Source organism: Ananas comosus, linkage group 8 (assembly GCF_001540865.1).
Source record: "Ananas comosus cultivar F153 linkage group 8, ASM154086v1, whole genome shotgun sequence".
NCBI classification, from domain to species: Eukaryota; Viridiplantae; Streptophyta; class Magnoliopsida; order Poales; family Bromeliaceae; genus Ananas; species Ananas comosus.
Genome location: NC_033628.1, coordinates 13,603,974 through 13,620,846, shown reverse-complemented (window position 1 = coordinate 13,620,846; position 16,873 = coordinate 13,603,974). Strand labels below are relative to the sequence as shown.

The following is a 16,873-nucleotide window of genomic DNA, read 5'->3' as shown; positions in this document are numbered from 1 at the left end:
TTTGACATTCAGTTTAGATGTCTGAATAAAATATTTGATTATAATTTACTAAGCATGAAATTTCTTTTAACGTGATTAGAAGTTAGGATTTAATTTTTTCTTAAAAAATCTTGGCATTTATAATTTCATAGAAGAGATTATATTGTACATAATCCAAGCTTCATGACCAGCCGTCTGATAGAAAATAATTTTAAGTACTTTATTTAATTTTAAAAACATAACTTAAAACTGAGTTGTATATTTACTTTAATAATTTAATCATGCTTCAATCACATATTTCTTGCATAAATTTGAAAAAAGCTCGAATAAAATATCTATAATATCTATATATCCAAACGAGGTCCAAGCGTGATGATCAGCATCATGAGAAGAATGTCACATTGGTTTAGGTCATATTAGCCAATAAAACATCAGGGGTTAACCACATACGTTGTGAAAAATCCGCCAGCCATGCCTCCTTCACGATTCTCAATGAACTGCCCATACAGAAAAAGGAGTTTTAAGCAGATTACAAGTTAAATATAAGATACACATTGATAATAGGGTTATAAAATAACTATCTTAATTTAGTAAAATCACACGAATAAGCTAACCAAAAAGAAAGTTAGAAGATGCTACTTACTTTTAGCTTTTACTGTTCTAAGAGAGCAACTGTTGTAGAATATATATTCCTAAGAGAACCTACTGTTTACGCCATCTTTAATGTTAGGAATATATGCCTTCACCGATTACATCTAAATATACATGTATATATATATCGATTCTCTAAAAGTCAAAAGTTGCAACCACTGACCGCGTTGCCAGCAGCTGAATGAAGAAAAGAGGTCCATTCGGCCAAAACCAATAATAAACTGCGACAGTGGAGACTCTGCAATCTTCACTGGCAGTGTATGAAAGTATTCACCTGGAAGTAATCTCCAGTAGCCACTGAATCTTTCCCATGTATCTAACTTTAAAGGCTATGTATGTACAATCGTATTCTACCCTATCGTATGGCCCTGATGTTTGACCCTAGCAAAATCAATGAAGACGGGCTGATGGAAGGAAGTAATGTTTTGTACTAACCAAAGTCCGTTTCCCATATTGTTACAAGAGCAGTTCTGACACTACAATTGAAACCAGGGTCAAAATTCAGGAACTAGTTCTGTGATCAAACTAAATTTTTCTTTGTTAATTAAGGAAAAGCATAATCTAAAACATTCGCTGCTGGATAATCAACCCAAAGAAACATTTTACATTTTACAGCAGCCAAATTTATCATTTTTCTTTTGTTTTAATAATATCAAGAATGTAGAATCTTGAGCAGAAAATAATTTCTCTGCCCGGCTTCTTTTATTTCCACTAACATGTTAGAACAAGTAGATTTATTTCCATTAACATGTTAGAACAGGCAGATTTATTTTGATTACCCCAAGTATCTTTTCTGCGAATAATGGACCCGTCATTAATTAAATCGACATGAATACCACCCATTACCCTCCTTCTTTTCGCGATACCAGATATTTGTTTTGTTTAAAATACATATTCTTGCTGTTGTGAAACCAAAAGCTCAAAATATGAAGTTTCAACATATGTAAAAGTGAATCAAAAGCACAATATGATCGATGCGATATTAAGAAACTTCAAGTAGATACCTTTCCTCCTTCGCAAAAGCTCGCGAATACGCGCGACATCCTGAAGCTGAAACCCTAGCGAGCTCAAGAATCGCCTTCATGTGAGGCAAGAACCGCCTGCGACACCTTCCACGCCGACACGGTCTCTCTCGGCCGAGAGGAGATCCTCGTGAGCCTTCGCGCGGCGGCCTCGGCCTCTTCAGCAGAGCTTTGCTGGGCGCGCTGGGCGTGGGACCAGGTTTTGGTGATGAAGGAATTGGCGTGGATGGGGAAACTAGGGTTTTTGGAGGTGGATGCTGGGGAGGTGGTAGGGTTTACGTGTACTGGAGATTGGGACGAAGGGGGATTGAGGTTATGGAGAGTAGGATTGATGGTGGTAGGAAGGAAGACTGTGAATGACCTGAAGTATAAGTAGTCTAATAGCTAGCAGGGGAAGGAAGTAAAAATGTCTAACTTTACAATAGTAAGAGCAGAAATAATGCCGCAGCAAAGTGAGAAAAGCGCGCTTGATGGAGCAGACCGCGAGCTTGAACAGCTGGCGAGGGCGGCCCGGGCGGAGCCTTGGCGGGCGAAGAACTTCGGTGTCCTCGATGCGGAGAGGTTGGAGGAAAGTCCGACAGATCTTTGTTTGGGGCGAAGAAGAGAGCAGGCGGGTCGAGCCTCAACCTTCGGAGCGGAGGAAAAAGGCGAGCCCAAAACCCGCAGGTCGCGGATGATGCGGAGAAGAGGAGTCCGGCACCCGTTTACCCACTTACTAGCCTACCGGACGGAAGGCGCCAGAGAGGTGGCCCAAACAACCCGAATGGCAGCCACAACCAAGCACCTCATTTTGTCACTTTGCTGTTTAGTCCTTAGGGAGATTATGTAACTTCCATTCCAGTATTACATCCTGAGAAGTATATACGAGATTGTATGGCAAACAGAATATCAAGGAAAATGAAATAGTCTATTTCTCCCCCAAAGGTTCTTCTCCAAAAACCCTTCTTCTTCTCTATCCTACTATCTCTATCCAACTCTTTTCCCTAACCCTCACTTCAATTTATCTGTCTATCTCTCTACCTCTATTTCTCTTTTTCTATCTCCAATTCCAATTTCTATCTCTATTATTCTTACCTCTCTACATCGGTTACCGATTACGTTACCTCGGATCCGCGACCAAAGCACAGCGAGAACAGCAATATACAGCCCGAGCCATAAGGATATTACAGAAGTCTCCCCCACCGCCGCGAGAGGAGCAAGCGCCACCGCCTCCGCCACCGTCCGCCGCCGCAGCCGTACGTGGCGGACGATACATGGAGGAGAAACCCTCGTGTGCTTTGCTTCGAGGGTGTGGAGCGGCGAAGAGAACGGCGCACAAAGCGAGGAAGGTCGGTTTCAAAAGAGAACACAAGTGTATATATAATATATATATATATATATATAGTATATATATATATATATATATATGATAATATATAATATATATATATATATTATATATATAGTGAGGCTATAGCTATGAAGAACGGAGCCTTCCGTGCTTTCAGCTGACGTTTTCGATGTTGCGACTTTCGAATCGTCGATCGCTCTTTAAACTTAATCTAAGATAATTTGAAGTACCTAGAAAAATAAATTTATGATTTTACGATATCATTTGCCTAGTGAACGAAGGGCTCAAATCAACGCTGAAATAAAAAATTTTAAAAATGTAATAATATGATATTAAAATTTTAAATCAAATATTGATCTTGTTTATATAGTATAAAGAATTTTCTATCAAATTTTACGTGATTTGGATATTTTATACCGTTAACTTGTAAACGGCTCACTACGGCCATTGAAATTTGTTGATTTTGAGCCCATTCGATCACTAGGCAAATGATATCGAAAAAATAATAAAATTATTTTCAGTATCCAAATACTCTAGATCAAGTTTAACATAGCCGATCGACGATTCGAAAGTCGCAACATCGAAAACGAGCTGGAGCACGGAAGCTCCGTGCTTCCATAGCATAGTACCTCACTATATATATATATATATATATATTTATATATATATATATATATATATATATATATATATAATTAGACTTTTTTTGAAAATAACCCTGTGAAAGTCGTATTGCCAAACTAACCCCGTGAAATTTTTATTTGTAAAACTAACCCTCCTTTCGGACATGGGCGCCACGTCAGGGATTCCTAAAAAGGCGGTGAAGTCGTTCATACGTTTTGTATTTTTGTTATAAAAGCGGGGAGGTTCACGTCTTCAAAAGACGTAACCATCATTCGCCTTAGTGCAAAATTTTTCTTATCGCCTTTTTCCTTTCGCCCTCTCAAGTCCGCACTTTTCTTGCCTCGAGAAGAGCGGGAACGATTCACCGTCTTATCAAGGACACCATATTATGGACTTGAAAAGATATTGCGCAGTTAGAAATTGTACTAAAGACGGTGAATGGTTCACCATTTATGAAGACGGGAATCATTTACCGCCTTCACAACAAATATCAAATGACGGTGAACGATTCACCGTCTTTTGAGGAATCCCTACGTCGGTGCCACGTGACGAGAGGAGGGTTAGTTCACAAATAAAATTTTACAGGGTTGTTTGGTAAATACGAAATATTACAGGGTTATTTCAAAAAAAGTAATATATATATATATATATATATATATATATATATATATAATATATAATATATATATATATTCTCGCGGTGCCCGTTGGCAGATGGAAACGTCGTATAATTTATTTTATTTTGAGGTCTAATCCGCGAAAGAGGCGGCTCTCATGGCAGGTTTTCTGTAAAACATAAAATCATCAATCCTGTTTTTGGGATTAGCTCCGAGATGCGCTCATGTAAGTTCAACATAACGAGCATCAATTTCTTGATACCCTTTTTTACGTGGAAACTAATATGGGTCTCTAATAAATAATAGCTAATAATTTCTATTATTCCACTGGACAAAAAGAGTAAACTTTAAGCCACCGTTGGTTGGGGCTTGGGGTTAAGGAATGGAATAACCCCTTAACCCACCAATTTATACTCAAACACCATCTTAGGGGTGGGGTTAGTAAACCCCACCCCAAACCGCGTAGTTGGTGGTTTACTAACCCCACTCCCCTCCAATCTTAACTGCACGCATTCGAGCCCTCACATTTTTCTTCTTTATCAATCATTAACCCACACTCCCCCTCCCAACTTTAACCCCGCACGCATCCCGAGTCCTTACCTTTTTCTTTTTATCATCATTATTTCTTTCCCACCTACTCCAACCACATACTTTTTTCCTATCCTAGACTAACTCCACCTCCAACCAAATACAAAAATTTTAACACCATTTTAACCCTGAACTTAATCCTATCCCTGGAATAGCTACTTGTTCTTAATCCCGAACGCAAACGTGGATAAAGGATAAATTAAAAGTTGTTAACCGATAGGTCCTGCCGCAAGTGGCAAAGACTTAATTCTTAGTTAAAAAAAAAAAAAAAAAAATACGATGCTGATCATAATGATTATTGTATCTCCAACGTAGGTGATCGTTAACTTTGAACATATACCAAGCTACTGGAGAGAAAATCAGAACAAATCATTTGATTTAAGAGATTATTCTGTCGTGATTGAAAATTCTCAAGCCCAGGCGGCAAAACAAAATATTTGCATTCTACATTGAGAGCTTTGTATTAAGAATTCCCAGCACCTACTAAAAGAAAATTGCAAAAGATAAAATAAGTATACTAATCTTATAATGAGGCGTTATACTCTCAAAGAACATGAAACAGTGCATGCTTCTAACTTTTGGCTTTTACCTGTCTAGAATTTACTATTTTGATGGTGGATATACTTGCATGAATTCGAGGTATAAAAATTGTAATCATGTATTATTCATGAGCTTTGATAGCACAGCCAATGTGGACTCACTAATCTGAAAGCCTTTACGTGACCATAAGAAACCTTCACAAAGTCTAATTAACAATTGTTAACTTCACAAGTCTAATTGACGGTTGTTTGAACTTGAATAATTTATTACAGAAAAACAACAGAGTCGGAGTTCATCAGATGCTATGTCCCAGACGTGTAAGAGTATCCGTTTTCGCCATAACAAGAAATACATTCTCAAAATCGAATATATGAGCTTCTAATCTCTCTAGCGAAACGAGGCATCGTGCACAAAATTAACCACACTTCTACTAGCTGGTTCGGTGGATTCCAGTGGTGGAGGATGCGGTGACGTCCCTTGCACACTGCGACACGTACGGCTTCAGCTGTTGGCAGTTTTCACATAATAATATATCAGTAAAAGTGATGGAAAAAAAAAAACTAGATAATTATAGAATCAAACTATTCTAATTATTAAAATAAAAAGGGCACACAAATTTAATTAATATTCGTATAGAGGTGATCTATTTTTTTGACAAATAAAGATCATGACAGATCCCATTTATATCTATTTTTGATGCAAATTGATAGAAGAGAGAAATGATATAGTAGTACCCAAGATAGGCTGCTATCAACAATCAGTCTATCAACAACATCAAAATAAACAGCAAAAAGAAAACCAGTCTACAATATCGCAGTGAAGATTTATTATTGCATGAAAACTGATATAAGAAAGAAATGATACTACTGATGTGGATTTCAACTAATACCTTAAAGTCGGTCAATCCGGGACAACATAACGTGGCAACTTTTAATCCATCACAACATATCCACCTGAAACAGATCAGTGATCGGACTATAGGAATCAAGAAATATCAAAAGATGGTTCTAATAAGAAAAACTTTCCAACTTTCTCAATTCAAAAGGGACAACAGAACTCTGAAATGAATCGCGTAATGCTTCTGCAATTCTACTAATCAGTCCATCTACGATAGTATGAGGTCAATTTCCACAAGCTTTTTCTCTTCAAGAAAAACAAAAAGTCCACAAAAGCTACAAGCTCAGCTGATCTAAGAGTGTTTTACATAACTCTCGTTTCAGCATCATATAAACTATATGTTAATTCTTATGTAAAGCAACTCTGAGAATAGAATAAAGGCCGTTTGGTTCAAGATTTGTTAATATTCCAAAAGTGCTGTATATTTTATATTTGGAATGGCAAATTTGTAACTAACTTATCAGCCAATTGGATTGGATGGGAGGTTGCTGATACTAGTATATTTTATTAAGGGACTGTTAATGATTCCCATCACAATTGAATGAGAATATCTTCTACCAATAAATCTAGTATTCATACCACCTAAGAATCTATAATGATTCCACTACTACACTAACACCTTTTACAATTACCTAACTTTAGTTCAATAGTAATGATTTGAACATTTTCATATGAAATATGGAGAGATTACAGAATACTACAACCATGAACCAAACGAGCCCTAAAAGAATGCTTAAATCTAATTACCAAAGTTTCAACAGACGTTTACTAAGACTTTACATAAAATAATATCATGATCCGACCAGCAAATAAATGATCTGCTAAGAAATTTTTACGCCAGTCTCGAATTCAATTAATCAGAAATTTCCATAATAGTAAATCATAACACTAAAGATAAAACAGTGACACTGTAATCATGAAAATTAGTAGGGTAACTGAACCTTTGCGAGTGTGAAAACCGGTAGTGCTCTGCAGTTTTTCCCCTTGTAATAATCTCGAGGCCCTCTTTTTGAAGAATAATATATTAATGATCGACGTTCGCTTCCTACGCTTGCCCTACCTAATCCTATGTATCAATCCCAACGGCATTTCTGTTTCCTAACAGATGCAAAGGGGGATAAAAAAAAGAAGCGGAAAAACAGAGGGACAAAACAAGAAATTAAGAGTTAAGACACGTAGACAAACTAAATTTAAAATTAAGTTAAGACATGTAGACAAAACTGACAAAAACTAAAAACTTATCACACCCCCCCCCCCCCCCGGCACAAGTAAAAAAGGGTAGCTAATTTCATAGCAAAAGATAAAGCAACATTTCAAAGTTCAAAAGATCAACATGAGCAGAATCCACAGATATACAATAGCTTGCTAAGAAATTGTTGTATTCACCATTTTACAATTGATTGTTGATAGGAATGCTAATATTTATGCTTGTACTTACAACAAGATATTACACTACTTTTTTTTTTGCTGCACCTTGAAAGAATGACCGTGGTCCAAGACACATAATATAAATGATAATTAACATGCTTTTCAATGCAATCCAATAATGTAACTAGCTACATACAGTGAATTGACTCTAAATTAAGTTCATTGAAGTTCGGCTTAGGAAGCATTTCTCTAGATATAGTGAGTTGACAAAAATTGCAGTACCATGGACAACAGGTAAGAATTTTCACAGTAGGGTGTCAAACAGATACAAATTAAACCCATTCAATCCGCAATAAGCTCACAAACATGTTCATATGCTACTTGATCGAAATGCTCAAGTATGTAGCCAAGTATATGTCTAAACCAAAGTAATAATAACAACAATAACAACAACATGGAATCGAAACTCATTAACACTGGATAACGATAAAAAAGCCAACTACAGAGAAGCAGGAAAGCACAAGCAAACCAATAAAAATCCCCAACCCTAATAGTACACTAGCATAACGTTATCACGTCGTGCAATTAACATATAACTCCTCTTTCGCAAGTAAAGAAATAATTTACTAAACATATTTCATTACATCTCTCAAATGAGGCGATGAGTGAGGGGAAAAGGAGAGGAAAAGTACCTATGAGAGAGAGAGAGAGAGAGAGAGAGAGAGCACTTGCGGTGGCAGCGACGGGGAGGGACGGCGAAGGAGAGGGCCGGGGAAGAAGCAGATGTTGCAGTTAGGGTTTGGTAGGGTTTAGATGTGGACCATGTGGTTCAGGTAATTTTGCAGGAAGGCCCCTCAAAAGTTTTCTGCGTCTTTATGGAGTATGGACCGCAGGGAAAAATATGTGAATAGTCCCTGTATTATACGAATATTCCATTTCATTGGCATACTCACAGATCTTGAACGTTTCAAACAAAACTAATTTTTTGTGGTAACATAGCATGTTAAATCATATTTTGATTAAAATAAAATAATTTAGACATTTGTTGAAGTGTTGGGACAACTTTTTAAATGAAAAGTATACCAAAAAGATTCGAGGTGGTGTCCCCAACTCCACAAGGTTTAAGATTGGGCTTTTTTTGCAATTGGTGTATCGTGTTCAACTTAGCACACCGGCCCTCGTCCTGCCCGTGTGGCGCTGACGTGGCGCCTACGTGGGAGGCGATAGGGCTATTTTTAAAATAAAAATTTACCAGGGAGCTAAATGCAAAAAAAATCCTATAAGATTTTGATGTAAATATGGATCGAAGATTTTAGGGATAATAACAACACACCTAGTGATAATGAAGTATTTAGATTAATGACATCTGAAAAATATAATAAAATTATTTTAAAAAAGAGGATAATGATCTTGTTTTTGAAAGCAGCTTCTTCACCAAAATCATTCAATTCCTTGCCCTTTCCAAAGCAAAAGAGAGAACTTAGGAAAATAAACTGTTCTAACTGTTAAGCCAAACAAGTACGGTAGATGAGTAGGCTGGGCATACAATGGAATAATAATATAAATATATATGCAGTAGTANTCGCATACGTTTACCTCGTAGTTGTCTGATGGAATTCGTCTACCCGGAGCTTCACCATAAGTGAGGCTGGCCTCACTTTATAAACGTGTTCTTTCGAAGTCTTATACTGTAGCCATAGATAAAACTCCGGTTACCCGTACCCTGTTATGATAAAAGTCTTTTAAAATATAGTGATAACCTCAGATCTTTATTACTTGAACGGAGATGTAGAAGTCCATTTGAACACTTAAGGTATCGTAAACAGGGATCTTTAACGTTAAAATACTTTGTCCTCATAAAGCGAAAAAGAAAAAAGAAAAAGACAAATAGTGTATCCAAGACTCGTAGTGTTCCGACGTGTTTCTAACAACCGCCAGTCAGTTGACTAGTTAGTTCGACAACCTCTACGAGAGTCACCCGACGAAAATCATCTCCGATAAAACGTTAGGTACCCTACCAGGAAGTTCTTCACCTCACTCGAAATGGTACTAGACGGATCATCTGTCGACTTCCATTTAACGAACAAAATAAGTATGAAGTCGTCCAAGAAAAGACTTTTGTATATTACTGAAAATCTTATAAAAAGCTGTCATCCTCAGAGGTTTTTCTCGTCCCTTTTATTTTAAGAAAAGTAAGGAAAAGATGGATGATAAAAACAGAAAATAAAAGACGAGTCCACTTTCAACGTCTAGCCTCACGATAATAATGTCGTTTACGTCTCTGGGTTCAACACTTCGGAAGACCGAACGTCCTCCGTTATCTGTACCTCTGGCCATTCGTTCTTTTCAGAATGACTAATGTTTCTTCAGAGTGACATAAAGAGATATAGTTTTAATACCAACTAGAAAAGAAAAAAACCAAGAAAAACGTATAAATACACCTCGTTGAACGTCGGTTCATATGAGCACCCGCCACGAAACAAGCCGGGAGACCGTGTCTCCTGCATCATGCACACATACGCCTCCCTTGTTGTGTCCTTCGTCGACTATCGGAACGGTTTAGACACCGTCTCGTACAGTGAGCGGAAGAACCCATTCTACTAGATGTGATTATTTGAGCTCGTGTTAAAGGTTATACTTCAAAGATAGACGACCAGTATTTGAACCGTAAAATATTGAGTTAACAAAAGAACACGTGAAATTCAAGAACAAGACCACAATCCTCTTTAAAAAGATTAAAACTTTGATAAAAAACCTGATTGACGTAATTTATTCAAACGGTAGGTGTGTATATAGAAAGTAACACGTTCCAAACGGGATATATAAATATGTAACTACGAGAAAACGAGGTTTTACGGGCGTTGCTTCCAAACAATTGGATATGTTCATTGCGATCGGATAATGTAAAGGAGGCTTACGACATATATACCCAACAAATACGTAAACTGTATTCTACTAAAATTCTCAATATTAACCAAACACCTGTGTTAGAAGCTTCAATGAATTAGCTGTTAAATATACTCTAGTTAAAAACCCCTGGGTTGCGTATAGGGGATAGGAGGGACTGTATTATTTAGAGTGCAGATAAAAAGCAGGAGTAGTATTCGAATGCCGTTATTAAAATCCACTGGGCTTCCTATAAATACTGTCGCACAGAATCTATCTCTTATTTATCCCCAGTAAACTAAAAGAATACTTATGAACATGTTACAATAAAAACTACATAATAATTATACATATCTAAATGTCATATTTATAAAAATTAAGTAAATACGTATATAGTATAATCAAACGATTTGATATAACACACCTTGGGTTTCGTGGACCTCAAAAGTTGTATGATAGACAGACTGCACGTACGAATTACTCTTGTCTTCACACGGCAAAAATTTAACTATAACGAGCACCTGCCTATATAGGTTATGCAGAGATAAATTTCATCCCCTCATCCATATCATACGTGCGGAAACTTGACTAAAGAGTAATCACTAAGGGAAGGAGAAAAAAAAAAAAAGAAAAAAAAAAACAGTAAAGCATAGGTGTATGCTCTACGAGTCCTCAGAGCACCCGAGCCTCTACACATATTCTCTGTCTATATATATTTATGTGTTTAGGGATTTTTTAGGGTAAGTATGTATGAGACTTGCTATGTTTCTGTAATAGGTTTCGATTTGTCAGTAAAAATTCAGCGAGTAAACCTCTACCTTCGGGTTGGTGTTAGGCAGGTGATGATTTCCAGTTTGGAAGGGACTTTTGTTTTATATTGACAGTAATATTAGGTGACGTCATTTTTTTAGTATATTTACAATGTCCTCGTTGTGTCTTTTGTTGTTGTCTTTTCATCGAACGCTATATGACTTTAACGTCGTGTGGTTTTGGTGTTTCGTGTAGTGGGTGGGTTGTTTATTCGGAAATGCTGTTCCGTGCTTAAGTTTATGCATGGTGTGTTGGTGAAGTATGCACAACGTGACAACCAAGAATAAATTAGAAGATGATGATGATGCATAGTGATGATGAAAATATTATACCCGGATTATGGTTGCGCCCATTGTCTAGTAGGTTCGGTTGTCATCTTCGATCCTCAAGGTCGGATCTTGGCTCATCCCTAGAATCAACACGCCTCCGAATAGCTACAGAAGCACCCCCGCCTTGGTGTGGAAGACGAGGTTGTGACTCCGACCTAGTAAGGGTGACCGACCGAACGGCCACCTCGGTGACAACCCAAGCCGGCCGGGTTTGTGCGGTCAGAGTCCCACTCCCGGGGTTATGAATAGTCCGAACGGCAAGAGTTAGTGTAGTAGGCCGTGGTGCGAGCGGACGTGTACGAGTAGCCGCAAGAACAGCATCCGGCTACGCACGTGAGGGGAGGACCATTTCCCGTGTCTATATGTACCAAAATGGTGTCGTAACATTTAAAGAGAAGGCGGTAAAACCTTCTTCCGGGCCTAATTCTCGGGTTGGATTGCCCGTGCTTGTCGGTAGTTCCAAACGTAAAGGGTACCTGTTCGTGTTCCGCCAATACGTCTCCTAGAGGAGTGGTTTTATGAAAACGAATGAGAAAATGAATGAGGTCTTCAACCAACTAAACTGACTATTAGATCTGACAACTAATTCGAGTCCTTCGTGTTCACGAGTAGATCTCCACAGTTTAACCTGTTTTAGTACTGATCCTGTTTTGGTGTTAGTGGACTCGTTCGTAAGCTTCCGGTTTTAATTGGTCACATAACAACGACCCAGATTTGTCTGAGCACCAGGTAAGTTATCATTTTCAAAAGACACTGTGTTATCGTCATCAATTACCTCTCATGACGTCCGGTGTCCCCTCCCATGCCCCCTTCTTCTGTTAGTGTGTCAAGAACGGCGAGCTTTCCTTAGATGTTTAATATGGGAATGTGTAGCTATCAACTTTGAACCCCTCCACATTTAACCCTCATGTTCGTTTAAGATAGATTATTTCTTTTTAATTTTATGTTAAATTTTATTTATTCCGTGCCCTGTAAACTTTGGTCGTTATACGGACTCTCGAGTGTTCAAGTAATAATGAGCGTATAGTACATAAAGGAATAGACAATAAATAAAATAGAGTGTGTCAATGGAAAGTTAGACGTAGTGGTTTATTCGTTTCAGGAAATAGGGAAATTTAAATTTTATCCCTTTTGAAGTTTTTTTTTTTTTTTGAGGACACCAAAGCATAAAAAAGTAAAATCATAAAATACCAGATTTCACATAGTTTAATCATGGGACACCAAAGCATGAAAGAGTAAAATTATAGGACACCAAATTTTACATAGTTCAATCATAATACATTAAAATAAAAATATAGTACAATCATGGAACAGCAAAATAAAAACATAGTTCAATCATGGGACACCAAAATAAAAAAAGAATTACTTTATAATTTGGTGTCCTATGATTTCACTCTTTCACGCTTTGGTGTCCTATGATTTCACTCTTTCACGCTTTGGTATTACATGATTGAACTATGTGAAATTTGGTGTCCCATGATTTTATTTTTTCACACTTTAGTGTCTCATAATTAAACTATGTGAAATTTGGTATTCTATGATTTCACTCTTCCCAAAAAAAAAAAAACTAATTTATCCTTAAATAGGATAAACTCTTCCGGCATAAGCTTCAAAAGGGAAATTTTATCGACGAAATTTAGAGAATTTTACGAGGGCATTACTTAACGGTTATATGAATGTATGTACTACGTTTCTAAAACTAACTAATTTGTGTATTAAATTTCACGGTACGCCTAACTGGTTTTGTAATTGTGACACACGTATCTTTTATTAAGCCTCCCGTAGGTTATATAAAAAGATTTGAAATTACTAACTAAGTTTCAAACTCTACTTTACCTCTTATTTTACGCCCGCGTCGACCACACTCATTATCAAATAATAAAAAAAATATATAATTTTAGTCTTTAGTTTATTCTAAGTTTGTATTTTTATATATATAATTATTTCTTTTCCGTATAAGAAGACGAGGCTCATTGCTTGTCCCTGAGACCTTGTGCTTTATGTGTAAACAATGCTAAATCTATTAGAAGCTCAGAGCGTAAGCAAACCTTGTTATATGAAAAGGGTCTAGAAGTTTAAAATTGGTCTTAATACACGTCATTAAAGAATTCATACTATTGAAAAATCTCGTTGGGGTTCTCCTATGTTGGTCTTTTTAATTACTAGATTGTAGTCGATGCCTTAATTGATGTTCACTAGAGAGCTTGTTTAAACTTCACCTTTAAGCTTAGTTAGCCTCAACTTTAGTCACGCTAAGACTTTTTTTTTTTTTTTTTTTTTACTTTTGTTTCTGGTTTTGGTTCTTCTTTCTCTGTTTTATCGTACTTGCAGTCCTATAGGCGGATCAAGCTAAGCTAGTCGTTGTTTTTGGCCTTAGTTTTTGGTGACGCCTTAGCTCGTTTAGCTTACTTACTTGATCCCGAAGAAGGAGCAAATTAAACTAAGAATGTAACTGTGTCGGTTTAATGATGAGGCAACGCTCCTAAGCAGTGCCTCTAAGCCTCGTTAAGCATCTCTAATCCTACCTCTTCTCTCCCAAGGTGTCACAAGCGCTCCCCTTTAAACGCGGGAACGCACCGCGGATGAGAAGACAATATTCTCTTACCAATATTCAACCTTTTTCAAGATATTTTAACAAAAAAAAAAATAAAAAAATGAAAAAATTAAAAATAAATAGAAAAATATAATTGAAATTTTTTTTATTTAATTTTTCCAACAATTTAAATAATTATTAATACATTTTAAAATTAATTATTAAACGTATACAAAAGATGACATTAAAATTTTTTATTTTTTACATTTATAAAAAAAAAAAAAAAAAACTCTTTTTCCATCGTACGATGGGCGAAGTAAGTAAGCCCTCCACTTAATTCGATGTACCCACTCCGTTGTTCCGGAGATCCGTTTACCTCTGTTTTTCCTTTTCTGTCCCTTTATCCACAACACTCATTTCATGTTGGCTACGGAGATATGCCAGATGCTCAAGATTGATGTCTAGATGGCTGGATGTCTAGTCATGATGAGGTGACTCGATTGTCCACAAACTAGAATACTCATGGTGCCTAGCCTAGGCGGACCCGGAAGCGTTTTTACTGTGGTAAGGATCAGAGGGTTTAGTGGGTGGTTGTTCGATACTATGGCCAATCCAGCAATAGGCTCGGGGAAGCGGGAAAGGTATTTAGGGTGTAGGCCACATGCAGTCGAGGGTTTAGAAGACCTACCTGAAGGAGGTCACTGTATTGGTTCTCCTTAGACTTCTTGCGCGTAACACATTTCTCTACTAGTTTGCAAAGACCGAGGCTAGGCGTCTCATGTGTCGAGCATAAGGGCCAGGTAGGAGAAAAATTGTCCAACAGTTACCACCCATAGAAAAAGAACTCGTCCTCGGTTGTCTTCTGGAAGTGAAATTCCCCCTATGCCTCAGAGGTCTACAGCATTCAGGACAATAGGGAACAAGGCGGCAACGAATTGTATCATATCCAGCTAAAGTGTCATTTTGCCGGCAGTCTACAGGTGGCGGTTATGTGCGACAGGTAAGGAACAGGCCAAGACCTCCACCTCTAGGAAAGGAAGTCACAGCGCTACGAAACCACTTAAGACACCAGACTTCACAACTGCGGTGCATCTTAGAACAAGGTCGTGGTAAGTCATGGCAACCTCGTAAACGACTAATTGTTCCAAAATATTCAGTCCTCCCTCCTATCGAACCCTTTCCTACTGTCTTCTCACCAAAGGGGTGTGGTAGCCAGCCGGGTTTTTAGTTATGAAAAAGGTAATGGGTTTTACATCCTTTGAGGGGTAAATTTTCATAGAAAGACGGGATCATGAGGGAAGGTGGTTTTTCTCCTTCCAGACTTCGAGGCGGGGAGGAAGTTACCAGAAGAGGAAAACATTTTGTTGTGTACATAATTGAACAAGGTGACTTCCAACCCGCGGCATACCTTAAAGGTGGTGGTAAATTGGTCCTCACGAACCAAGTTACATCGATACAGCTCTTACGGATTGGGTGGAAGGAGGGATGAGGCCGTCTGTGAGAAGGTTCGGTGTTCCGTTGGGAAAGGTCCGCTTGACTGTGGTGGAGAGGTTTTCTTTAGGGCGGCTTCTCGGAGTTAAACGAATTGCTGGGTAAACCCACAGACCTTGTGTCACTCCTTTACTTACCCATCCAATCATTCTTGTCGCAATTGGTCTTACTCAGATGGGGGGGCGCTGTCATCGAAGCGAACGGTAGGTAGTTAAGCCGAAACCTGGGACGGCTACTAAGGAGAGGTTCGGAGAAACCTTCCCCCAGACCAGCAGTCACCGTTGGGGTTCATAAACCATCCATTCCATGGCTCAAACGTAGGCTCATAAACGCGATTGGACAAGCGAAATGGAAGGTGGCTAGGGTTCATTTTTTAAAGTCAGAACAGAAACAACTAGGAGTAAGGTCTTCGGGTAAGCTTTTCAACGGTCTCTTTTTCCTCCAAAGAGTACTTAGAGAATAAGCGGAGTGTCTTCTTCTTCCATAGTAGACGTTTAACCTATTACACCTACGAATGTACACAGCTAATGGTTTTTTTTTACCTATCCTAAAAAGTTTTATCAATATTTAATTAGTGGTTATTATTCTGTATATTATAAAAAATATTTTTTTAAGAATAAACCAAAAAATACGACATTTAATAACCTTAGCAGATTAAAACTGTGTAAGAATTAATACAGCTGATTTTAATTTTTATAGATGTAAACGATAGGTTTATAAGTTAAATAATGTTAACTAATAAGATGAATTCGAAAAAATAATTTAATAATTAAAAAATATACTGTATCAAATCTAATACTAAACATTAAAACATTTTCGAAATCTATCGTTAAACAATGAAAAAAATTAAATTGGGCTGTTTTTAAATCACTGTGGTAAATCTTATAGACTATTTAAAACAAAATTTTATATTAATCTAATAACATCTATTATTTAATTTTTTTTTTTCTTTACCACCACTTAATGCTATCATAAAAAAAAATTTTTTTTTGAAAATTTATTTTGTTTCACCTATGCCATTACTCAAAACGCTGATGAGCTTAGGCTAAGCAAAAGTGGAGGTTTTGCTTCGTAAGAGAGATGAATATTTTTAATTTTTCACAGTGAAGATCTCTCTCTCTCTCTCTCGAGCTCCCCTTCCCCCTCTCTCTCTCCTCCTGCTTCTGCTGCTGTTACCGCTTCTCGCCGCCGCCGCGGCATGCTACGGT

General features: G+C 37.5%; 1 long non-coding RNA gene across 1 annotated transcript; it reads right to left on the bottom strand.

The window, feature by feature from the left end:
- Positions 208-1,418, bottom strand: LOC109713989. The gene is made up of 2 exons (XR_002217231.1): positions 623-1,418; positions 208-476 (listed from the first exon to the last, which is right to left on the bottom strand). It is a non-coding gene; the product is annotated as an uncharacterized LOC109713989 (long non-coding RNA).